We start from the raw sequence: 286 nt of genomic DNA, 5'->3' as shown, positions 1-286 counted from the left end.
AAAAAAAAAAAAAAAGAAAAATATAATCGAAATACCTATTTTTAATTGGATATTTGAATTTTACATCAGAAAATTTAGTCTCTAATATAGTTATGTTACATTCTTATACCACAGCACAATACAAAAAATACAATTCTTACATTTGATTCTTGCTACCCCGACTCTTTCATTAATTTACCATGTCTTCCAGCCCTTTGTGAGGATTTGAGATTTCCTGCATTTTTTTCTGGGTACAAAGCAGTGACCTGAAACATACAGACTTTTCAGAACAATTTGTCATTTTTCC

At 29.0% G+C, this 286-nt stretch overlaps 1 protein-coding gene across 8 annotated transcripts in view; it reads right to left on the bottom strand.

Moving 5' to 3' along the window:
• MGRN1 (mahogunin ring finger 1) overlaps positions 1-286 on the bottom strand; it is a 66,310-nt gene that overhangs the window by 18,043 nt on the left and 47,981 nt on the right. The window lies entirely within an intron of this gene.

The sequence above is a fragment of the Piliocolobus tephrosceles genome, chromosome 17, assembly GCF_002776525.5.
Source record: "Piliocolobus tephrosceles isolate RC106 chromosome 17, ASM277652v3, whole genome shotgun sequence".
NCBI lineage: Eukaryota > Metazoa > Chordata > Mammalia > Primates > Cercopithecidae > Piliocolobus > Piliocolobus tephrosceles.
Note: the sequence above shows the minus strand (reverse complement) of the source record. Positions and strands in the feature narration are given on the sequence as shown.